The following is a 24,849-nucleotide window of genomic DNA, read 5'->3' as shown; positions in this document are numbered from 1 at the left end:
AGCAGAACACAAAATGGTCCTTTTATTAACAAGGACTGACAGGTCAAATTATACTTTTATATCACTTCACCATTTTATTTTAAAAAAGCCATACCCTACCTTGTTCAACATTAGAAAATTATTTTTATTTATACATAATTGGGTAAACTTTTAAAATTTTCCTCTTTATTTTCCCCCTTTTTCTTCACTAGCTCACTGGCCAGCATGGAAATGTACAGGCATGGGTCTTCTTCACTTGTTTGCAGAATGCTTCATACTTAGGGATTAATTAATTCAAAAGAACAGAGTACATGGAGTTCTTGGAGAGAGGAATGTAATTACTGTATTTGAAGTTCTCCAGGAAGAATGTTAAAGTGGCAATTTTTTGGAGTTAATGCATTTTCCTGCTGCTCATTCTGGCTGGAGGCATCCTCCTGTCTTTCCTGAGTAGGATCCATCTACTTGCTGAAATGGAGGAGATTGGGTGGGGAAGAAGTTGTGGTCTATAGATGAAGGAGGGAAACACAAAAGACCTGGAATGCTCATTTTCCTAAGGATTTCACTTAATCAAATTATCACCAAACTGCAAGGCATTTCTAACCACTAATTACTCACCATCTGGAAAATATTTTGAACAAATGTAAATGTACAAAATTTGGTTGATGATAGCCTTGAAATGTAGATCCTGGGAAGCCTGTGAACTTAAACAACTGTGGAGAAACAAAACCAGTTTCTTTTCATAATTTTGATCCTGTTCTAGGGGCAATACACAGGCACACGTAACAGATCTTTCCTTCCTCTCTGCTTTCTTGCCAATGATGGTCTTTGGAATCAGCACTGTAGCTGCTCCATACCATTTATCCTCCAGAATGTATCAGATGTTATTTAAATAAATGCATGCTAGAACTTTTCTAGAGTGCCTCCTGGTAAACTGCAGCCATGAAGAGCCTACATTCAGACTCAAGGGGCCAAAAAAAAAGCTGAACTGAAGTCAAACAGAACAATTCCATCTCATCCTACAGTACCAGACTCTGCACAATGACGTAACAGATTAAACACTTAGAAGACCTAATGACAGATCACAGGTGTTTCCCCACAAACACTGCAGCCTGCCTTAGCACTGACTTGTTCTCCTTCTCCTTTGAACCTCACAGGAATGACTTGTCACTGTGTGTTGCACCACAGCAGTGCCACAGCTGAATCAATGAGCCAGGCGTGGACCAAGGGAGAACATCCTCACAGATACCCTTGAGTAGTCCATGGCCCAGTGGAAACATGAAGGTACAACTTGAAAGACAAGGAGATTTTATTTTAAGTTTTCCCATACTGAGTTTTTAATCTGAATATCCTTATGGCCCTCTGCAGATTGAAATCATCAGGTTGTTTTCTGTAGACCAAAGTTCAAGCCCTTGTGGAGGTTCACATTTTCCATGTAGCCATTTAGTCCCTACAGTCTCCATCACAAAACTTCTGCTCAAAAGCAAAACCCAAAGCTCAAGATTTCAGTGAAAGACAGGATGGAACAACTGATGCAGCTCCTCAGCTGCCTACCTTGTGACCAGGTCTTGAAATTATAGTTGCCCAGAAATAAAGTTTATGCAGATTCAGAAGATAAGCAGGACAAAACCATGACACGGGCAAGCTGCATCCATTTATCAGAAAAGCAAAAGCAAATACATGGTACAAATGGAAACAGATTTTTCTTCCTGGGCTTCTGTTTGGAATCTGCTTTTTCTTCCAGGTACAACAAAACCTCTAATTTCAAACTTTTGCATATATGCTTTAAGAATTAGCATTCTGTGAGGTCTCACTGCAGACATGTGTTTTCTCAAGCAACATATGAAACAAAAAGTCATGGAGATTTCTTCCATCCTTTCCTCCTTATTAACACAAGCAATCACATAGAGCTTTTCAGTTTTCCAGGGTACCACAAGCCGGAAGGAATGAAACCTCTGACAGATGGCTTTGAGGCAGCACCCCCACTTTGCAATTGGATAAGATGACCTTCCTAGTGTCATAGATGTTGGACTGGGGCAGGTCACAGGCTTCCTTGCTCTTTCATCTGCACTTGGTCTCCTCCTCAGGTCCATAGTGGCCCTGTGGGGCACATTGGGTCCCAAGAAGCCACTGAGACAGGGATATAATTTAGGGTGCTTGTGTCAAGCTGTGCTTTTTAGAAATAACTGTAAATTGTTCAGGAGACATGAAAAGGCAACATAGGAGGTTTTATGTCCACTTCACAGGCTTGCTTCTCTTTAGTAGGTGGTTTTCCTCCTATCTTTGCCTGCATTCCTGTATTTCACAAAAAATACCTTCCTTCCTCCCTAGGTCAAGTTTTCTTTTGCTGGTTGCTGTAGGCTTTCACTTCATCTCTGATCTGATTCACACTATGTGATCTCTGCCATGAGGTGAAAGAATCAAAGGTCAAGAAAGCTCTAGTGGTCCTTAGGTAGCAGTGAGTTCTATAGTAATGAACATTTCGGGTTCTAGAATTTTGCCATCTGTGCTATAACACACTTCTCTCACAAGATTTGTGTTTGAGTATTAGAATAGGCTGCTGAGGGAATTGGTGGAATTTGCCAGTCCCTGGAAGTATTCAACAAGTGTGTAGTGTGGCACTAAGGGACATGGATAAGGGTGAACACAGTGGTGTTGGGATAATGGTTGGACTCAATGAAACTAGAGGTCTTTTCCAACTGTGTGTTTCCATTATTCCATTATTTTACTCCAAGCCTACTGGTGGCCAGCAGATAAGGCTCAGGAACCTGCATGTGTCAAGTGCATGAACCACTGGAGCACTCAATGTCTTCAGATACAGGTACTTCAACCTTCCTAAAATTTTCCTCCAATACCCATTGTAGCCACAAGACATCAGCACTTTGTCCTAAGCACCTGTCTCAGAGGGTGAGATGACAATTTGGTTACTCATCTTCCCACAAAAGTTTGCAACACATATGCACTTCAGAGTTGGGAACCTATTTGTCTGATTCTGGAATCAATACCATTTACACTTGCTTGAAGGACATTTTATATACTCAGAAGGGGGTGAAAGCACCTTAATATACCTGAGAATTGGTCCCATAAAATCTCCACCTATCCTGTAACTGCTGTTGTCACACAAAATGGGAACAGCAAATGTTTCAGAGAACAAACCATACCGGTTCAGGGCAAATGGGTGCAGAAACTTTATCATTGTTACAGTGCCAGGAAAATGAACAAATTTGCCCCCTGGGTTGAAGCTAAAGGAACAAAATTCTTGAGCCCTGCCTAAAATCACATGAGTCCACTTGGCTCGTCTGATGTTGTTCCATGGTGATTCACAAGCATTGCTCTGCCTTGCTGTGTGATGCTTGGCAGCCAACTGCACAGTCAAAGCTGTGCAGAGAGCAAACAAGGGCCCTGATGCATACTTTTTTTTTCTTGCAAGAAAACTCCTGCCTCAGAGACAACTCTAGAAAACTACAGGCAAGGTCTGGACAGAATCAGCAAGTATTTAGTGTTGTTGGAAAATAAAGCCAGATTGCATGGCCTGATAGCCATATGATCCCCTTCTAACATGCATCATTTCTCTCAGTAACAACAGGCAGTGCCTCACACACTGCTTTGCAAATAATGATTAAGGTCAAGAATACTTCCCCAGTCCTTTGCACCTGCAAAACCTGAGCTATGGAAAGTTGACTTGAAGCCATGTTTAATAAAAGCCTTACCCACACGTCACAATAGTGAACCTGTAGCCATCCCGCCCAGCAGCGTGACCTGGAGCACCTATTTTAAGCATTGAGGCATTCAGCAGAGACAGGAGTCAGAAGCACTGAATTTCTGAGGACTCAGAACCCATACTGTACATGTAGGGTCCAAGGAGACAGGGTGACTGGGAAGGGCAATTAGGTGTTCCCTCGTGTGCCCAGTGAGGAGCTGCTGAGAGCCAGGCACTGGAAACACCAGGGATGTATCTGAACAGGCACCTGCCCCCTGGCTTGCTCCTCTCACAAGCTGGCTGACATGGCACAGAAGATTTTCCTAAATATCACATGGAATTTCTCACAAGTGTTGCATGAGATATTCACCACCTGGCACAGCATCCTCCTGAAGGACAGGTGATGCAGACCCATGCAGGGAATCACAGCCTAAAGGTGGAGGTTGACTTAAATATGGCCAAGGTGTTCTTCTGTCTCTCTGGGAAGGCTTTCTGCTGCACTGTTGCTGTCCTTCAGTGAAACTCGTGTTTTGAAGCAGATTGTCAGGAAGCATGAGCATGCCTGGCAGGTTTGCCTAGCTTGGTCTTCTTCAAATAAGGAAACAAAGGGAACGAAGGGAATTCCCAATTTGCATGTTTAAACAGTAAGACTGAAAGCTATTTAGAATCCTGTTGACCATATCTCAGATCTTGCAGGCTTAGTGCTGTTCAAGCCTCCTTAGCAGGCTGAAGAGCACCCTTCTGACTACTGAATTGCAGCAGAGGAAGAAAACACTTGCAGAGCTCTTTAAAAAAAAAAAATGGAAGGCTGTCAAGAAAAAAAGGACTGGCCACTGACAATTGATCATTCTCTGCTTCCAACTCCTGCTTGTGGGAGAGAGGTAAGAGATCTTCCCTACACTTTGGGCACATCTTTACCCCTTAATTCCTTTGCACACCTGGCACCACACACTGCTGTGATATTCGTGGCTCCCAGGAGAGCTTTTTGTACTTGTTCTGCAATCCAAATCTACTAAATACACATTAATCTAATTGTAACCATTGTATCAAGCAGAGGAAAAGAATTAAGAAACTTCAATGTGCCAACTATTCTAAAAATCAGATCATTGTGGATAATAAACAGTGAGAAACAACAAAACAGGAGTCAGAGGAATTGGAGTCTTTAATGGTCACTGATGTAATAAATCAGCACTGCAGTTTAACACAGACAAATGTAGTGTAAAGTAATGTATCTGAGGGAAAGGACTGGACTTGAAAGCACATATTTATATGTGGCATTCATGTAGTGCACTAGCCAGGAAAACAAGGCTGATTTCATTAAAGAAAAATAAATCTCTGAAGACTATACAGTCTAAGGAATACATTAATAAAAAATAAGGGGGAAAAAAGTAGTCCAAGCATAGTTTAGGCTATGTCAGAGGGGAATCACAGTAACTAGTAAAATAAAAGGAGCACAAGATAGATTTTATTAAGTTAGTGAAATAAGTCTCCAGAAGTCTTACAGGTAGCGTGAAAAGTACCAGTGAGGATTATAGGTCAGATTCAGCTGTGTCTCCATCCTTAGCACTGGGTCTGGTGACCAAGAAGAAAACTCAGATTTAGTTAGTAAGCTCCCCAGATATATTTAAGATAGCACCTGCATATTTAAATTATGGCAACTTCAGATGTTCTCAGCTTTTTACTGCACCAGCCCCTATGGAAATAACCCCCACTTCAAGGACAGGCAAAGAGAAGAGAGCAGGGATTTGTGGTCTTTCCATTGCCAATGTTCAGTGAAGAAGGAGAATGCTGAATTATCGTGGTCACAGAGGAAATCAGAGGCCAGATCTGTGTTCTTTTCATAACCACAGAACACCTCTGAGAACTCTCCCAGGTGCAGGTACACAGACACATTCACTGCAGTGAAAACCAGCCTCTGCTGGTGTGCCAGAGGACAGACTGCACCCTGCTCCTAAGGTTAAGAGCAAACTCTGGCCAAGGACACTGGAGGGAAACTCCTTGTTTTTAGCAAAATCATGGTTCTGCAGGAGTGAAAATGGCCTGTGATGCACTCAGAGATGCATCCCCAGTGAACTGCTGGGAACTTCCATCAGGAAGACGAGGTCCAAACAGCTTGAGCTGTGTTTTCCTCCAGTGGCTCTGTGGAAATCAGGTATCTCAGAGTGAACACCACAATGCTGACCTTCCTCAGAGACCAAATTTATTCTCAGCAGAGAAAGAAAACCTCTCACAATTGCCAGATTAAGCTGATCAAGAACTAACAAGAACTGGAGGAGCAACAGGAGTGGCCTCCTCTACTCTGCCTCCAGAGAAAAATCTGGCTTTTATTACAAAATTCCAGCCTGGAGCTTCCTCCCACAGGATAGGCCAAGGAGGCCCAGACTTGTATGAATTAACCAAAAATAACACTTCCAGGGAGGGAGAGGATGATTGAGGGAATTGTTGATGGGATACAGAGGCCTCTCACCTCCTTCTCACCAGTTCAAGTACAGAAGTCAGGAGGAAGGAGAGAAAGCTTCTACTTTGAGAAGTTTGTTGCCTTTAGCTGATTTACTGGGAAGCAAGTCACTGCCACAACCAACATCATGGCAGGTAGCCCCAAGCCACTGGACAGAACAAAAACTGTCCTTCCCATCTCCACAATAATCCATTTTAAAGACTTGTGGGTTGCATGTGGCAAGGCTCAGATTGACAGTGAGCTCCAGGCTCCACCAGCAAATATGTTTAAAAATAGCCAAAGTAAACAGGATTCTGTTTGGGGAGGGAAGGAGCCAGGCACCTTTTTGGCTGTGTTTGGCCAGCAGCAGGGATATGGTCTGGTTAATCCTGACCATCTCCACTACACATCCTCATTGCTATGGCAATGTCCCATAAACAGAGCAGGGAGCAGCAACTCCCTGGAGCAAGGAGGCGTCACTGTCCTCAGGTAGTGGCACTGCATTAGAAGGACGAAAAACAAGAAATTTGTGCAGGCAAGCTGAAGACTCACTAGAGCATGTAAATGTTACCTAAATTTGTCCATCAGCATTTAAATACCACAAGAACTGGAGCTGGAGCTCAGCAAGAGCAAAGCAGATGAACACCGAGTGTCTGATTCAGCCTGGGGAGACGGGGAAGCACAGGGAGCTGGGAAGCACCCACAAACTGGGCCAAGGCTACCCCAAATGCTGCTGCTGTACCCCAGGAGAAGCTGTGAAAAATTAAAGCAGATGGCAGCCAACATGCTGGTGGGCAGCAGCACAGACTCCCAGAGAGCAACCTCGGGCAGGGCAGGACAGGAAGAACCACACCAAGCTCAAGCACTGAAGCAGGAAAAAGCAGCTCAGAGAAAAGGACCACCAGCACCATAAGAAGCCACCAGTGATGGGAGATCTCTCCTGGGGGTCTCAGTGGCCATCGTGGGTTTATGGAGCTGCAGAGGGGTCTGACTCAGGGATGAGAAGTCACACAGACCCAATGTTAAAAAGCAGGACTTGGTTGCCCTGCCCTTGTGCAAGATGAGAAAGGGGGAAGGGAAGCACGTGCCCACGCCACCTTCTTGCAGAGTCTTCACACCCTGTGGCCTCTTAGAATACTGGTTGTGGAGTGGCTGCTGAGAGAGGCTTTACTCAAGGCAATACTTTGGTGAGGTAATCTAAGACAACAGGATTAAACTGAAAGAGACAATTTATGTTGTGCAACAGGAAATATTTCCAGACAGTAAAGTCTGTTGGGCTCCAGAGCACTTTCCCAAGGTAAGCAGCAGAACTGGAATGGCCATCCCTTGGCTCATCTGTCAAGGCTACACGAGCACAGTGTGGTGTGGAGAGCACGCTCACACAAGGAGAGAGACAGGACAGGGACCTTGGCTTTGCTGCTGTTACAGCAATTCTGTGTAAAAACAGGGACCCAGCATTTGTTTATGCACAGAACAAATTTCTATTGACAGAAGAAAAAGCTGAGATATAGGACAAGTAAGAAAGAGAAAAACAAAAAGTGGTTTTCTCTTGTTTTGCTTTCTTTTTCTTTTACAAGTGTCAGAAATAGATATTTAGTGACTGATTCTTACCTGCCTTCCACTACTGTAAATCAAGAATAACATCACTGAAATCAGCAGGGTGATCTCAGCTTAAAATGAAGTGGGTTCACATTTAAATCCAAAAAAATCAAGGATGAAATTATGTTCACTTCCCAATTGGCACATAAGTAAAGTTTTGGGATAGTTTAGAAACTGACTCCCAAAAACTGCACTGGAGACAGAGGTTCATCTCTCAACAGCTGTATATATGGGTGGATTTCCAAAGGACTGGAGGTCCTATCCCCCCTTCAAGCACCCAAAGCAGCCCCTGAAGCTCAGCTAGCCCCCCCCCCAGCCACCTTGCACAGACAATGACTCTGTTCACCTCAGCTGACTTGCCTGTTGAACCCTTGTGAAAGTGCCAGTCTGCTTCCCCATTTCCTTTCACAGCCAGAATACAGAGCACAGCTCCAGGTAAATGCTGTTTCTTAGGCTCCTGTAGGGTGCTGGGAGGAACTCCTGCTACAGTTTCTCTCCTCCCTCTGTTACATGAGCTCATTACTCAATTTTGGCTATGTGTGTCTCTGCTAGTAAACTTACCCCTGCCAGAGCCCATTCTTCAGCCCTGAAGCCAATTGGCACAGACTGACGCCTACATATTATTAAACTGTCTTACACTCTGAAACAAGGTGACTACATCCAAACTGCCTTTGGAGTGTCCTGGCCCTTCATGAACTCCAGCAACACCCAGATGTTGTCTCAGATGAAGCCGTGTGTGGTAGCACAGACCCTCGAGACCAGCTCACCAGTACATGTATAAGCCTGCTGTGAGAATATTGAAAATGAATACTTTTTGTTAAATCCTCCAGTAGCACAACACTTGGAAAGAGTCTGGGAGACTAGAAGATCCAAAAAAGGATTTCCTACTCAAATTGATTTAAAAAAAAAAAAAAAAAAAAAAAAAGTGCCTTTCATGGAAGAACTGTGAAAGAAATTTTGAGCTTTTACTTAGAAACTGGCTCCAGGCAAAGCTGTCACTAAAGGTCTCCTGGGTCCCCTATTGCTTATGGCAGCAAGACAAGGGGTGCCAAGGCTGGACAGGGAGCTTGAACTTTCCCCAGTTATGGGAGATGTGCCATGGCTGGGGGCAGGGGAGGGTGACTGAAGTGCTCAGGGTGAGCCCAAAGCCCCTTTCCTACATACCCATCCTGTTCCTATTTTCACCACTTCCTCATTAGGGAATGGGGGACAGAGGGAACTCTATTGCCAAACCAGCAAAAAATGAGAGGGAGCTGAAGGAGCAATATGAATCAAGCAGTGATAGGAGGTAAGCACACTGTACACAACACCAGTACACAACACCTTGGGATCATTCCTCCAGGAGCCAGCTCCAAGGCTTTTACTGCCCCACTTACAATTAGCTGGTAAATATTGTACATATAACTGACCTTTCTAAATGCTGCTGGGTAGCTGGAAGTGATGGGAGCTAATCCTGCCTGTGAAGACCCGGGGTTGTGCAGCACCGACTCTATCTGTGTAATGTTCTGCAAACGCTTTTTTCCCTCACTTACTGACACATTGAGATTTACTGCCCTGTGTCAGTGAGTTCAAGAAAACCTTTTAACTCTGGAAGCTCCGGGAACCGGCTCCAGCACATGCTTTGGGATTTATCCGTCAGTTTGTTACGCCTTGTTTGTCCAAGAAATAGTCAAGACTGAACGAGTCAGGAATGACAGAAATAGTACATGAAGTCACAGTTGCTCCACTTTAAAGCACAAGCATGTGTGTCGTTTTCCTACCAAATATACGTGTATTCAGCGAGCAAATAAGGCAATGGCAGAGGAAAGGCAACACAGGCAGGATTTTACAGATGCCAGCTGAGTTGTGCCCGCTCCTCCAAGCGAGGGTAACACAGATTTCCACATGTATCAGCTCTTTCTGCTCAGAAAAGCAATCCCCAGGACTGGACACACTCACAGACCCCTGAACGCTGCCGCAAGCCAGCCCTGGGAAAAACCTGGGAGCACTAAACTGAAGCTGAAAGACAAACACGTAAGGGAAAAGGCTGAGCAGCCCCTGCTCTTTGCCTCACCTCCACTCACTGCCTGCCCGGCTTCTGCACATCCCCGTGCCGCTTTTCCCCTCTGTTAAACAGCCCTGTTTCCATCAGTCACATCAAGCCACCAGCACAACAGCACCAATGCCAGCCTCGCAGCTGAGCTGTCCTACGGAGCGAGACGCTCGCGGGGCTCGTGTCCCCTCCCCGTCCCCCCGCAGCCCCTCGCCCACCCAAACTCGCAGCCCCGGCATCCCCCGGCCGCCTCGCTGCGCACCCCTGCACGGACAGGACGCGGCGGCCAAGTTTGCGAGAGAAGGATGGGCTCGCTCTCACCGCCTCGGGTTCCCCGCAGCCCGGGACGCACAGCCAGCTGCGTGCAGAGGAGAAAGTTGCTCCAGCGCTCGGTTCCTCGGCGCTCCTGGCAGCGGGCGGGGAGCGGAGCCCGCGGGGGCAGCAGGAGCAGAATGCGGCTGACAGGCGGGAGCGTGAGGAGCGCCCAGCGCTGTCACATCCTCCCAAAGCCGCCGGCCGGCAGCGAGGACGCCCTGCGCGCCTGCGGGAGGGCTGGAGCGCGGAGCGAGTGTCGGGGAGGGCAGCAACAGGAAATGACACAGAAACTTCACCAGGCTCCAATCCAAACTTGGCCCCTGACATGAAAGAGAGGGGAGGCAACTGGGGGCGGCGGGTGGGGGGAGGAAAAGAAATTTTTCCCCCTCATTAACCAGCGTAAAAATCTGCTGACTGGGAAAAAAAAATTCACTGTGACAAGTTTTATTAAAGCAAAGAACGAAGGGGGTAGGGGCGGGATTCCCATCAGAGTTTATTTACTTGAGCAGGAGTGGTGCGATGATGTTAGACGCTAAGCGCAAAATGCCATTTTCAGCAGTTTCCTGGCTTTTCTAAGCTCTCGGACGCTCCAGCGTGTGCCTGAGGGCGGCCGGCAGGAGCGAGGTCCCCCCGCATCCCGTGCGGCTGCAGGGACCGGAGCGCAGCGCTGCCCGCAGCTCCCGGCGCACAGGGACGGGCCGGGGCTCGGGGCTGTGCCAGCCTGGAGCGGGGCGCAGGACCAGCGGCAGCCCGGGCACCGCCAGAGTGCCAGCGGCACGGCTCGCAGGAGCAGAAAATCACACCGAGTGTGTAGCCAAACCTTTGGTGGATGTTCCAGGAGCTGCCTTTACTGAACAAAGTTGGATGGATACTTCATAATCATACAATCACAAAATCACTATGTTTGAAAATTACATCAAACGTCACCAAGCCCAAGTAACAACAACATGCTCACCACTAAACCATATCCCCAACTATCACACCTACACATTTCTGGAACACTTCCAAGGATGGTGACTCCACTATGTCCCTGGGCAAGCTGCTCCAGTGCCTGGCCAGCCTTCCACTGAAGAAATTTTTCCTGATATCCAATCCAGTTGATTTTATAATAGTATTATTCCTAATCTATTTGGATTATTTTCCTAATGTCCACTCTAACCTTCCAGCAAGGCAAACTCTGAACACCTCTCTACATGCTGGGTGCCAGGACACAGCAGCTATTGAACTTGGTTGCAGTTTCTAAAGCATCCTTTAGACCTAAAATGTGTCCTTCTCAGGCAGCCCAGACTTAGCCTGACTTTGGGCTCTCTGCAAATCTCACCTGCCCTTGCAGTAGGCAGTGCCATAAACTCTTTGATAGGAGCCCATGGGGCTTTCTAAGAGGTCCTCACCTTCCTGATTTGGTTCCCACACCACTGCTGGAAGGTGGATGAGGTGCCCACACAATCAGGTCACTGTAGGTTGAACAGAAGGTTGTTTGGAAGAAGCTGTATCATGCCTCACCCTACTGAAAGATGTCCTACCACTTACAGTAAACCGTAGGAACAGTTGGAACCCAGGTCTAAGAGAAGATTTAACTCTTCCCTGGAAAGCAAGTATAAACATAGCCATTCTGCCTACAAATATGAAAGTGGTGAGATATTTTCTTCCTAAAAATTGACCTTTCTCAGGCTAAGAAAGATCAGTGAGGCTAAATGCCTCACTGAGACATCTCCATTTACCAATCAGTTTTATAGGAATATAATATTCCCACTAAAACAAGAATTTTTAAATATTCTTATTCAATAGGAATATTTTAAGGCCAGGTGAGATCATTCATTTGATAATTTCCATCACCTGGCCTGATCACCTGCATAACTGAAGCCACAGAATTGTGTCCCAAAGCAACACCTGAATCATTACAAATTATGGCACATCATGCAAGGACACATACCTCCTGAACCAGAGGCTTTTAGAGAAAGACAATCCACCCCAGATAAGTTATTTCAGTGGCTATCACCCTGTCAAGAAGAAGGGCTGCCTTTCTGATCTGCGTTTGCCTGGCTTCACTCTCCACCCTCAACCCTGGCCATCACTCATCAGTCTCTCCAGGAAGCTGCAGATCAGGCATGGACAGAGAAGGCTGCAGCCCACCAAGGTACAGCCCATCCTCAGTTTACTCCCAGAACAGCAGGAATATTTCAAGCCTAGGCATAGCTGGGGACGCTTCAATATTTTGGTTGAAAGCAGCCAAGCCATGCATCTCTGAGTGGAAACTGGAGCCTGCTGCTCCATTGCCATGCAAGCTCAGCTTTACAAAACCACAGACACGTCATCTCATAACCTTGTCCTGAATAAATAAAAATAGCTGCGCTTTTTTAGTCTCTCACGGTAAGGCAGATTTATGGACAAACCACAAACCGTGCCTGTCACTCTTTTAAGATACATTTCCATTGCATTAAAGTTCTTTTTCAAATGTGCCTACCAGACCTGGATGTGGTATTACCTCACCTATACTGTAAATTTTTAACAGACTTGGACTCCTGTCCAGTTGCTCCATCAGATGCATCCTTCTCTGCTGTGCCTTTGTGAATGCGGTAGCGACCTAACAAGCTGAATTAGGGATTTATTGTTATAGTATCATTTTACTCCAAACTTCAACCTTAAACACAAAACACTTTCAGATTTGGCATTTATACAGTGTTCAACATATGCTTTGATCCAAACAAGGGCTTTGACCTGCCTAACCTTTGGTGTATTTTTTTTGCTCCTGTGAATGACTTGAGTACAATCATACGGTATCGGTTGTCACTTCCCTAATGAGAGGTTATTTTCAATTAATCAAAGAAATATAAACAGAGCCTTGTATCAAGTTTAAATAAGCTCAGAATAGTTCTTCCCCTAAAACAGATGTCTAAAGCTGTGTCTCATTTCAGATCAGAGCTACTGCACTGTCAAGAAGAGATCTTGCAGATCTGTTTGCTCAACCAGCTCAAAAAACCAAATATCAGCTCCAAATCCTGACACAGTCCAGTGTGGCCCATTGAAGTCAGTGAATTGGGCAGCCCATGATGCAGCTTAGGGTAACCAGGCCAAAATCAGATTTGTGAGGTCTTTACAGATTAGAGAACAGCAGAAGGGAATTAGATAGCACCACATTATTTCAAAGTAAGGCAAGCCCTGCATCAAGCCCAGCACACCATAGCTGCTTCCCCATGGATCTGATTGTGAAGAGGTCAAATAATAAATGAGAAGAGGAAGAGATTAACTAAACAGGGTCAGGGCTGGTCTTTGGTCCCAGGGCCAGCATGCACAGCCTCATGCACAGTGGGGGCTAAATGCCCTTAGCCTCCAAAAAAGAATGGCCCCATGCAGACTTCCTGGTGGGAACAATCTCTGGGTCATGCTGCTGGTCACGCTATGCCAGAGAGCTGGCACCCCATCCCGGGATAAACAGGGACCATGATAACATTTAACACCTTAAAAGTTTTCCAGTGGCAGGGCCCTGGTGCTGTTTAATTAACTTAACCAATAAACTAAATATAGCTAATTTCAGAATGATAAGTTACCAAAGGACCTACAAGACTTTTTCTTCATCCTGAAGCCTTGGGTAAATACAGGCTTGCCGTGAGAGTCTCAGACTTTTCCACACAGCTTTAACATCCTTATTTCTTGTACTTCAGACACTGGTTTTTGTCTGTAAGCTCTCCAAGGTGAGGAGCACATCTATTCCTAGAGCTTGGTCCTTGCTTGTCATTCCAAAAACCAGTGTTTTAATCCATGAAGTGGGATGTATCTGCACTCTGCTTAGACAGCTCAAGGGTAGATCTGAGCTAAAGATCTGTAGTAACCCTCTCTAGTTAACAGACTGGCCTTTGTGGAGGATAATTTGTTTTATCCAAACACAGTTTAACTCAGGTGAGATGAATCCCCTCTGGAGCTGACCCTCCTGCACCAGGGGTTATTAGCCTAGCTAATTATTGCAATCTCTGCACCTAATTTTCTGTGTCTACCAAGGGGGTGAAAAATAAAATATGTGTTTACCTGTCAGAGCAAAACATGGATAATTTCATATCCATAAAATAAATATTATAATAGTGTTGTCACAACTTTTGATGTCAGAAACAAGTCATCTTGTGTAGCCTCTAAATGAGGTAAACTCTGATTAGGCCATTAAGTTTTCATGCAGTTACCACTGGAGCCCAAGATGCTGTGTGGCACTAAAGGACATCTTCTCAGCAGGGATCCACTCTGGATTACAGGGTGTCAAGGCAGGGGAAAGCCACCATGTATTTTATTAACTGACTGTCCTGAGAGTAATAAATGACTTTTCAAAGGGAATTAAGCTGAAAGAGCTCCCTGTACTTGGTTTTTTTTGTACATATACATATATGTAATTAAATATCTCTGCACTAGGTGCCATTTTCTCTTGCTAAAAATACTCACTATGATCAGTCATCTTTTCTGAAAGTGTGTTCTGATAATCTGAGCTCATTCACAAATAGCACCTGCAGCAACACCCAGTAGAGGCAGGGGTACACATTTGAGAATATTCACTTGGCAACTTGTTTCTTTGAAAATGAATGTCATTTTTCCATTTATGCCTTGAAATAAAGGTAGAGAAGGGAAATGGCTTGTTGCAAATGGACAGGTTTTGCCCATTTATTTGTGAGGATGCGCAACAAGCAAATTGAGATTCTAGGGTGAAATAGCACATTTACACATTTGGCTGCTATATAAAGGGAATTTATAAGGGTTTTCTTTTACTTGTTTGTCTTTGCTTGTCTTGCTTTTATTTACTTTTTATTTTTTCAGTCCAAATGGCATCATGGTCTCTGATGGAAACCAGTGGGACCTGTGGCTGAAGGACCTGCACAACCCTGAATAAGGATAGAGGAAGGGAACCAATCTTCTTTTATCCTTTTGGCAGATCTATAACTAAAACCATAACATGAACCATGTGCCAAAATACTGAGTTTATTAACTATACTCTCACCTGGGGAAACTATTTCTGTTTGAAAGACTACCTTAAACTGCTTACAGCAGCAGGATTAAGGTGTGGTGAATTCAAACAGAAGGAATAGTCTTATATAACTTCTTTTTCTTTCAGTACCTTTAATTTCATTCTAGATTTCCTGAATCCCACAAGAAAAATTTTAATGCCTCAGAAACACATTCTTTTCTGGCTTTTGCACTTCTCATATGTTAACATTACATTATCTGCTATTTAAAAAAAAATATATTTGAATAATTTCCATGTATATCTGCTCTTCTCCATGCTATTTTTGAAGCCAGCTACATAAAATTCAGGGGCAAATGACCTTCAAAAACTAATGAAGATCTGTAACATTTATGTAACATAACATCCTATGTATTTTACAAAAGGAGAAAAGCTTCTTCTCCCCTCTCCCTGCTCCCCCCTACCCCCAAACAGAAAGGAATTGTTTCTCTCAAGTCTGTCTCTCTCCAGAAAAATCTGACCTACAAATGGCTTTCTCATAACTCAGCAGACTAGTTCAGTCCTCATATGGATTTATCATTAACCACACAAGCACATGTTGTCCATTTTGCCCAACCTCATGAATGTGCTATAAATAAAATAACTCTAAAAGCAGGTTTCACCATTCTTATCCAAGCTGTTGCTGCAAGTCCTTGTAACTCCCAAACCTACTTGTATTAGAAACATTAATCACTTGATTATAATTCAAAGCATCAGCTCTTTACAGCTGAAACTCCCTAGCACTTGACTTTGGCTGGACCTCTAACCTCAACTTATCACTTTCAGGCGTACTCCACATTTTCTTCTCCAATCTGTCACTGATGCAGGAAAGACGTGGGAAGTTGCTTTCAGAAGGTATTTTTAACCTAAGAGTGTCTCATTAAAAAGAGAGCTTAGTATAGAAACTCTGAAACAAAACCTTTCCCACTTCACTAAGCACAGCAACCTGAAAATACCAGAGGGGTATTTCACCAGAACTCATGTCATTTTAAATCAAAGCAACATAAAGAAATAGGAAGTTCTTTTGGAAAAGACATTGTTGAGTGTAATTCCTATCTACCCCACAAATATTTTATATGATCATAGGATTATCTGTAGAGCTTTGTATTTTCCATCTAGAATGAAGGAGGCTGAATCAAGTCATCTACTATTCTGACTTGCCTGCTCATTCATTAAGAGTGTATTTGTACAGTTTGGGTTGTTTCTACTTATTTCAGCTGACAGCATGGAGATCATATTCCATCTTGACCAAAGGTTTTAAAAGGCAAGAGAAACAAAAGATTAATCATAGAAATATTATTTTTAAGCCTCATGTGCTTTAGTCTGGAAATAGAAAGACAAAGATAAAACTCTCAGGAGGACAGCCACAGCTAATGAGAGCCTGAGAGGAAATGATCACACTTTCTTAGTTCCTCTGATGGATGTCCTTCTAGACTTATTAATCAGAACCTTTTGATGCCGATAAATCACCAAACTATGATAACAGATGAAGGTGAGTTTGGATGTAAAATGATCCATGGTGAAGGATTACAATAAAGGAGGAAAAGGAGGGGGAGCCAAATGCCGTTTTATAAACTGCATCCTCAGCTTGTGAGGACTTGTAGATAATAAATATCATTCCCTTTCCACATTATCTAGGAGATTAAGAATGTTTCTTGATGTATAACTGCTGGGAAGCCTCTGTAGCACCTTCTCCAGTTACCAGGAGGTTTATATTACATCAATTGCTTTAATTTTCCATCAATTATGATTTCATTTACAAAGAGGAACTTTAAAGTACCTTTCTTCCTTTAACCTCTTTTTGAGGAAATAGGATCCAGAGGCTGGAAAGAAGAATGCATGCAGAACACTGAGGGTTTTGATCTTGCAAGGTTTGTCAGATGCTGCTTTGAGATTCCTGCAAGTTTTCTGGTAAGACCTTATCCTGCTTGAATGATCCTATGTCAAAGAGGTGTCAGCAAGGTCTCCACGCCTCCAATCACTCTAGATACAGAGTTGTTGCTTTCTATATTTGGTAAAAACCACAAAAATCAATCCACATGTGTCACAGTTTGTAGTTTTCAAGGAAAGCATTTTCCAGAGCACTTAGGAAATAAATAAATGCATTTGAGATGCTATTACTGATGAATCAGTTCCACTCCCTGCATTCTACCAGTGATTTTTATGCTGTAGAATACAGCCCTGGCCATCTGAAGCAAACCAAAGTGATGCTTATGTTCTGTAAATTCAAAATAAAAGGATATTAAAATGAGGTAGCTTGCCAATAAGGCAAAATTTGCCTTAAGTCATGAGAGCCAGAGGTATAACAAGACACTTAAGAAAGAAAGGACAGAAGTGCACTGAATGCCTTTAATGATGCTCCCAAATGAAATATGAATTCGGATGCTGCCCTGTAGCTTTTGTTTGTTTTGTGTCACGACATGGAGAGGTCTCCAGGCTGATGCTCTACCAAGCTTTGCTAAGTCATGCAGCAGGACAGCATTTGGTAGGAAGATGCACCAGCTTGGTCCAGATGCAGTGAGATGATAGCAGGTACATAATCTGCTGAACTTATGGAGCCCACCCAGAGGCACATCAGCTTGGAGGTTCCATGGGTGTCAGTCTGACTCCGTGTGGAGCCAGCCCAAACATGGCCATACCATTTTGTATTCTGTATTCTCTATGAATATAAACTAGGGATATAGGGAATATAAACAGGGATATAATCGAGTTTCATGGCACTTCTCAGAGCTTCCCTGGCTGGGATGACAGCTGAGGTGTCTCTGACACCATCTGCCCAAACACTCCCAATTCCAGGTTGAAGCAGCTCACAGGGAGATCAAAAAACTGGGCAGTCAAAGGGAGAGCCTTTGAAGTGATTAGATGTCCCTGAAGAAAATAAGGCAAATTTGTCCCTGTAATTCCTGCTTTGTACTCCATGGAATAGTGGGGACAGCATTTCTGTTATCTCTGTTCTTACCAACATTTCTGCATGTTGCTGTTTAATGGGAAGTACTGAAAACACACATGAATGGACACTAAATTACAGAATATCCCTTCAGGCTTTCTAAGCTTTCTGAACAGAAGACAAGTACATAAATTCTAAGCTGAGATGTGTCATTTTACCCATATAGAAAGTGGAATGGAGAAGAAAGAAAATTAAGAACAAAAGACAATGAGGAGAGAAAACAGAAGGGGGTAAAGCCCTATATATGAGCTTTAGCATCTGAGAAAAAACAAGCAGAATACCTGGTACCCATTGAGGTCTGCTGTGTATGGATGCATAAGTCTGTGGCTTGGAAATGAGACAGAATTGCTGTCCCAGGGAACACACTCCACTGGAGCAGTCTAAACTCCTCTCAGGGGGGTGTGCTGGACTTACAGATCCAATTCTTGCCACATGATTCTTGCCAGATATCTGGTCACAGACAGTTGATCAGCAGCAGATTATTTTAAGAGACTTCAGCTGAGACAGATCACTTCCACCCCAAGAGCACTTAATTCTTAAAATTCAAAGAATTGAGTGCTTGAAATTAGCAAAGGAATATCCTTAAATTACAGTTTCATGCTGCAAAGCTTCTGCTCTTGAAATATGGAGGCAGCTCAAAGAAATAAAGGGGCAGCCCTTCTTCTGCTGCTCTTGAATGAAGTATGGCATGGATTTCTAGACCTGGATTTAGGCCTGGAAGCACATCTGGAGGGTGTCTATTCCCTGCATATGTTAGATTTGTGCTACATTAAAGAAATCATGGCTTCCACAAACATAAATGATAAAGAAAATTCTTGGCCTGAAACTAAATATTGTTTATTTTGTCACATTGAAATTGACTCCTGCAGAGATGATGACACCAATCTATGAAACGTCAGCCACAAATCCTTGGACTGTTGTAGCAAGTTCCTGTGAAGGCAACTGACTGAAACTCCACCATCCTGAGCTAAGGCATCAAATCTTCCCAACCCACACCTATCAAAGGAGTCACCTCACTGCAATATTCACCCTTATCTGCTGGAGAGGAGGAACTGCAGAACAAGAAAACAAGGAGACTTTCACAAGAGAGAACAAGACAAAAGAACAAACACAGCCCTTCTCTACAAGCCTGCCGGACACTCCTGGCTTCCAGTGCCAGTGATATACCCAGGAAGAAACATTCTCCTTCCTGCCATCACATTTGTTAAGTTGAATGGCTCAAAAAACCTTTAAAACTGGATGTGGAGCTACCTCTGGTCACAGGAACAGCCCTGTCTCCAGCAGCAGCGCTGCTGCTAGGAGCATTACATAAACAAGTTCATGTCAGGTCACAATCAGAAGACAGGCAGAGAGGCAGAAACACTCCAGCAGGCATTATTTTTCCACAGCACAGCCAAAAGCAGGCAAATATTTAAGAACAGTAAAATGCCACTATGTTTGCAGACACTATTTATTAACAGCAGAATGGATTTTCAGTCACTTTATACCACAGATACCAACACCATCTTTGCTGCACTAAGTTGATGAAAGTGACATAAATTTTCAATGAGCAATTATTTACATCAAGGTGCAAAACTCACTAAGGAACCTCCAAATTCTCCACATTCTTAGTTCCAAAGATCTGTTCCCAAATCCAAATCCATCCAGTAAATATTTAGCCATGAGTGTGTCCCATGTGCTATAGAACAAAATAGGAGATCAAGGATCCTGTTATTGAAAATTGAAAAGGTAGGAACAGACAGAGGAGTGATTAAATCCTTCCTCTCTCTTGCTTTGCACTGCTGATGCTTTCTCATTTTTAATAGAGGTTATAGAAAGTGCAGACTGTGACCCTCAGCAAGGAAAGTGTTTACTCTCCCAAACCAGGATGGATCCTGAATCATAAACTGGAAATAATCACAGACCTGGATGTGCAAAGGGAAACTGTACTGTGGTTTCAAAAATAGGAAGCTTTGGGAATTGCTGATCTTAAGGAGTTTCATTAGATGCCTATAATCATGTCATGTTAAGTTTTAATTGTTTTCAATATCTCAGAGTTGCACTTCTACCCTCAGGAAGGTGATGAATTTGAGCAAGGGGCTTACCATGTAAGCAAGCTGACAGAAATGGAAAAAAAAAAAAAAAGTAAGAAAATTAAAGAAAAAATAAAAATACCAGGACAAATAAAACCCATCTAACCTCCCTGAAGCCTATAAATTTTGCCCCAACTTGTTATCAGCTGGCAAACCCTTCTCAGTAACTCCAGTGTGTATCAAAACTGGCCATTGCAAAGAAGCACAGTCATATTCTGTGAGAAATAACACAAATCTCTCAATTTATAACAAACTCTTCTTGGGTTTTAGCCATTAATCATTGGCCCATCTGCATACCCAGAACTCAGCTTTGCCAACATGTTCTAGATCTAAGATTCCTGAATCAAATATTCCCCCTTCCTAATTTATGCCACTGTAACATTTCAACCTGAAATCCCCAGTGCCTGAGAGAAGGAAGGTTTCTTTCCAACAGGCAGTAGCCGAGCTGACAGGGAATGCTGATGCTAAGCTCCCATTCTCTGCTATTTTTGAGTAAAGTCTGTCATGTCAGGCTGGAGAGATGGATCTATCTATGGGACTGGTATGGGCACAGAGATATTGAAACTCATCTGGCTGAGAGCATCGTGGTGCAGCAAATCCCTCCTCCACTGTCTATTCCAGTTTGCTGAAGAACTCTGGAATTCTGTGCCTGTATCTTTGTGCTGTGCACTTAGGACATCTCCAAGACTTAGTCAAGGATCAGAAGAAGACAATGGTTAACAATTATGATCCTCGGGATCAATGGGGAAAGAAAAAAGGGTCTTATCAAAATGGTGGAATGAATTCCTTTAGGAACTGCAGACTACTTCAAATCCAATTCCCTTTCACTAAAGATGCATGGTTCAATTCTTTTGCATCTGTAATGTGAAATAAAAGTGCAGCTACTGCTCTAAAATACAGCAAAAAATGTTTCTATAAGTATATTTCCAACCAAAGAAGGGTCAAGAATCTCCATCCTTTACTGGAAGCAGAGGAAAACATAATGAAAAAGAATGAGGAAAAGGCAGAGGTACTTGCAAGGAGGTTGTAATGAGCTGGGGATGAGTCTCTTCTCCCAGGTAACAAGGGGTAGGACAGGAGGAAATGGCTTCAGGTTGCACTAGTGGGGGTTTAGATTGAATATTAGGAAAAATGTCTTCACTGAAAGGGCTGTCAAGCATTGGAAGAGGCTGCCCAGGGTAGCAGTGGAGTGTCCATCCCTGGAGATATTTAGAAGATGTGATGTGGCTTTGAGGGACATGGTTTAGTGGTGGGCTTGGCAGTGCCAGGTTAATGGTTGGACTTAATGATCTGAAAGGTCTTTTCCAACCTTAATGATGCTGTGATTCTAAAATATGTAAGAGGATACACATTTCACAAAAGTCAAACTGCCTTAAAATCCTAAGAAAATAATATGCTGCAGTTCAAACACTCTTCCCCAGAGGAGAGGCTATAAAAACAATAGTTGAAAGATGTATGATCATATTGCCTAATGCACTACCAGAAGATGTTCCCATGTTCATCTGATGGGTGCAGGAAAAGAATGGAAAATAACATAGTTGAGTTCAGACCAGGTCAGGTGATCTTTCCAAAGATTGCTCCTGTCTTTTTTTCTCAAGAAGCACATACCCAAGAGATTTTGAATGCAAACAGCTAGCTACTCAGAAGGCAGCATGATACAATAATAAAAACCAACAGACACATTCAGAATAGTATTAAAAATTAAAATCCCTTAGTGAAATCCAGTAGCTGCTTGTTATGTATGTGTCCAACTCACTGCAACACAATGCTTCCCTGAAACTTGAGGAAGATTTTAGGAGGTAAATAAGTAGATGCTCTCCATGCACCACACACATTAAAAAGGGGTAATTAGACCTATCATCCTGGGCTTGTCAGCAGCACATCAATCACGGGCAAAATCACAGAACATCTGTGACAGGACTCAACAAATAATTAATATACATTAACAACATGTAATGGAAAAGGGGTCTTATTAAGTAATCCTGTCTCGCGTTTTGATGAGCCTACAAATAAAGCTTGATAAAAGTAATAGTGTTGAGGCAATGGGCTTTTGAAGAGCATCAAATTTGAATTCTTGAGTAATGTACTTGTCTAGTTTAAAATAAACATAGTACAGTGTAGATTAATTGGAGAAAAGCTGATAGCTTTCCGAATTAAATAGTAAATGACAAATGTTCACTCAGCAAGTGAACTTTCAGCTCCCTATAGATGTTGTCTTACCAGTTGTTATTTAGTGTTTTTATTGGTGACACAGAAGAAAAGGTTAGACTATTATTTAGTAAGTTTGTGGAATTTTGGGAAGCAGCATGGAATACAGAGGACAATAAAGCAAACCAATCCAGAGAGGAATTCAGGAAACTACATACAAGCCAACACAATTTCAGTAAAGTCCTGAATATAAGATTAAGCAACGGAGAACTCATTTCCCAGGCATGAGAAAGGAGACCAGAAGCAAACTGGAAAAAGCCTAGAAAGTGATAGAATCTAAGTGGTGTAACACAGACATCTTCAGCAGCATAATGTGTGTACTAGAGATGTAATACCAAGTAGAAGCAGAGAAGAAATTTTATAAAAACCCAGCCTGGCATTGGTGCAACTGCTGCTGGTATCCAGAACCTATTCTAAAGGCTGCAGGTACTGAGGAACTAAAATAATTGATGGAAAAGACACAAGAATTAATAAAGAATTGGGAAACCTCATTGTGGAGAAAGACATGAGAAGATTTACCTCTTTAATTTTACAAAGAAAAGGCTGAGAGGTTTCTCAATCACAGACTCAAAGTATTCAAAGAGAGAACTGGAATTAGCTAACAAAGTTTCTTCAACCTTAAAAGATCTCATAGTGGTATAAGTTAAATCTAGACATTCAGAACAGACATAAATCTGGCTTCTTTGACAATTTTGCAAGGGTTGTGGGATATTTACCGTCACTGGGAATCTTCAAACCAACTTTTTAAAATTTTCACTCCAGTTCAAACAGCAATTAATTTAGGGAGGTCTTATGACCTCTTGGCCTCAGTAATTTATCGATTAAGTGACAGGGCTTCAAATGCTTGTGTGGGAGGTTATTTTATGACCTAATAAACGTCATCTTTGAGAAAAGTTTCATGGGATTCTGCATTTGTCTTTAATACTCTACTAATGGACCACATTGAGTAACTGATTCCCTTGTTTTCTCTTTTCATCAAAGCACAATTAAAATAGTGATCTTTCAGTAGATAATAACACCTTTTCTAATACTTGTAAAGAATAATCAGAGAATGAATCATGCAATTAATTCTTAGTCCTTAGTCATCCCTCCCACTCAAAACCCAAACCAATGTTCACTTAAGCACGAGAATATGTGAGGAATGTTTCCTTCAGCCAAGCACTGGAGAAGATGAGGGAAATTTGGCATTTGTGACCCTAAGATTGTGGTATCTGTACCCAAACCAGAAGACTACGCAGAGAAAATGGAGATTCTTACAGGGGCTGAAGTAAATGTGCTTCTGTGGTTAACACATACTCCTTCTCTCCATCTTTACTTGCTTTTTGGCTGTGGCTTGTCCCTTTGGTTGTGCATGCTTTAATTTCCTTCATAATCTCAATCCTGCTACTCAGCGTCTAAGCACTGCATGTGTTTCCTTAAAACCACAAAAAATCATAAAATCATAAGACTTGTTTGGGTTGGAAGAGACTCTAAAGATCTTCTTATTCCAATCCCCTGCCATGGACAAGGACACGTTTCACTAGACAAGGTTGCCCATGCCCCATCCAACCTGGCCTTGAGCACTTCCAGACATGGGGCACCCACAGCTTCTCTGGAGAACCTGTTCCGGTTCCTCACCACCCTCACAAAAAAGAATTGTTTTTCTAATATCTGACCTAAAAAGCAGCACCTAAGGGGGCACCTGGAGTTGAACCAGGGACCTCTTGATCTGCAGTCAAATGCTCTACCACTGAGCTATACCCCCTGCCTGAGCAACCCTCCAGTGTAAATGAAGCCCATTAGGACATTCCCTGCCCTAGGGAGTTCACAGCATGAATATGAACCAGCCTTGCAGAACTGGTCCAGCACAGACAACCTCACTGAATTTCTTCCTGAGTCTTGTAGAAGACACACACCAGGGTGTAGGACTTCTGGAATAGCACAGCAATGTCTTATGAACAAATAAAAACTGAACCTTACAGCTAGTGCTGGACAGTGCCAGCCAATGAATTGTAAAATGATGGGAAAATTGCTCTGCATTCCTTTAGCTCCTTCCCTGCACTTCTTTCCAGATATGGAACAGGATTAACTACCCAGCTCCTTTGCCCAGATGTGCAGAGCAAGGCCAGCTGCATTGCCCACCCCTTTTCTCAGCCAGCACCATGCCCTTCTGCCCTCAGCATGGTAGCTGAACACCAGAGGTAACAGTGGCCTGGTCACTCCAGGGACTGAATCTTCATCTCAAAGCAACGGTGATAATTCCCAAGGGACAGCTCTGAAGTTCAGCTTTCAGTGAGTAATTCCCAGGCCTCTGGAAACAGGCTGCAGAGCAGTAAATTTAGTAAGGAAAGAAAAGAGAGATTCTACAGGTCCCTATTGCATCACCAGCCCTGTGTCTGAAATATTTATTAGTATCAAGATTCTTGGTAGAATCACAATACGTGTTCAAATACCAGGACAGTGAAATAGCATGTCCATGAGGTCAGCCAGGAGGACCTGGTATGGGGAATCCAGTGTAGGCAAAGTCGGACAAACATTAGATAAATAAATGGGAGTGGCTGAACTCTGATGGAAACTAAGAGAACTTGTTTGCTCTAAATGGTGAA

General features: G+C 43.1%; 1 protein-coding gene and 1 non-coding gene across 2 annotated transcripts in view; both read right to left on the bottom strand.

Moving 5' to 3' along the window:
* EVA1A (eva-1 homolog A, regulator of programmed cell death) overlaps window positions 1–24,849 on the bottom strand; it is a 199,818-nt gene that overhangs the window by 53,773 nt on the left and 121,196 nt on the right. The gene's annotated exons all lie outside the window — the stretch shown is intronic.
* Window positions 23,937–24,008, bottom strand: TRNAC-GCA (transfer RNA cysteine (anticodon GCA)). The gene has a single exon. It is a non-coding gene; the product is annotated as a tRNA-Cys (tRNA).

Source organism: Lonchura striata, chromosome 3 (genome assembly GCF_046129695.1).
Source record: "Lonchura striata isolate bLonStr1 chromosome 3, bLonStr1.mat, whole genome shotgun sequence".
Lineage (NCBI taxonomy): Eukaryota > Metazoa > Chordata > Aves > Passeriformes > Estrildidae > Lonchura > Lonchura striata.
The sequence above is the reverse complement of the archived record's forward strand: the minus strand, read 5'-3'. Positions and strand labels throughout refer to the sequence as shown.